This window comes from Chaetura pelagica, unplaced genomic scaffold, assembly GCF_000747805.2.
Source record: "Chaetura pelagica isolate M959 unplaced genomic scaffold, ChaPel_1.0 scaffold260, whole genome shotgun sequence".
In the NCBI taxonomy this organism is placed as follows: Eukaryota; Metazoa; Chordata; class Aves; order Apodiformes; family Apodidae; genus Chaetura; species Chaetura pelagica.
In genome coordinates this window covers 460,589-461,658 of record NW_009951940.1, presented here as the reverse complement: position 1 = coordinate 461,658, position 1,070 = coordinate 460,589, and positions in this window count along the sequence as shown.

Genomic DNA, 1,070 nt, shown 5'->3' with positions numbered 1-1,070 from the left:
CGGGGCGGCGTCGGCGGCGTCCGGGAGCGGCGCATCGCTGGGGCGATCCATGCACGGGAGCCTTGAATGGTTGAGTCGGAGGGTGGGGATGGAGGGGCGAGGGGCGGTGAGGAGGAGGAGGACGGGGGGTTGCTGCTTCACGGGGAAGGCTGCTGGGGGGCGTGGGGCTCAGGGCTGCTCCTCAGCACCTCCATAAATCCCGGCAGAGAGCGAGGCTGCGGAGGGAAAGGGAAAGATGGTGGGTAAGGGTGTCGTTCTCCTCGGGATGGCTCCAAGGAAGCCCTTGGCTGGGGTGGGAGGACCAATGTTCCCTCCCTGGAAGTGTTCAAGGGTAGGTTGGATGGCGCTCTGAGCAACCTGATCCAGTGGGAGGTGTCCCTGCCTATGCAAGGGGCTTGGAACTGGATGATCTTTAAGGTTCTTTCCAACCCAAACCGTTCTGTGATCTGACACACGGTGCCCCAGAACGCACCCGTACCCGCTGCATCCCGTACAAGCTTCCCTGACCGTGCTCATCTTCCCGGGAGATCAGAAAGCAAGGTGGCTTTTAAAGAAAACAGCTCAAATATCATCTGGAAAGCTGAAATGGCACTGAAATCCCACGGGGACAACTCACCAACAAAGGAGAAAAGCCCATGGCAGGGAAGGGACCCACACCATCACCCAGCTGGTGAATTTAAGCACCCGAGCCACACAAGCTGACACCCCCAGCACCCATCCTGTCCCCACAAGACCTCACCTTCGTGCACCCCCAAATGCATGGCAGATACTTTCACCCCCAAGCTGGCACTGCCCAAACCAGCTGCTGCTGCCCTTTAATCAGCCACACGCTCCCAGCGCTGCTCAAGCGGCTCATGGCCACCAAATGCACCACTAATGCTCTTAGGACAACTAAGCTGCCTGCAAATGAGCTTCTCGGGGGCAAGGGGGGGGGGGGAAAGCAGAGGTGGGGGCAGTGAGCAGGCAGTTCTGCCAACCCTGGTGATGGATGCATGTCCCTGCTGGCTCCTCTGCATCCCCATCACCACTGCAGCATCGCAACCCCGGGGCATCTCCACCTCCCAGGATGG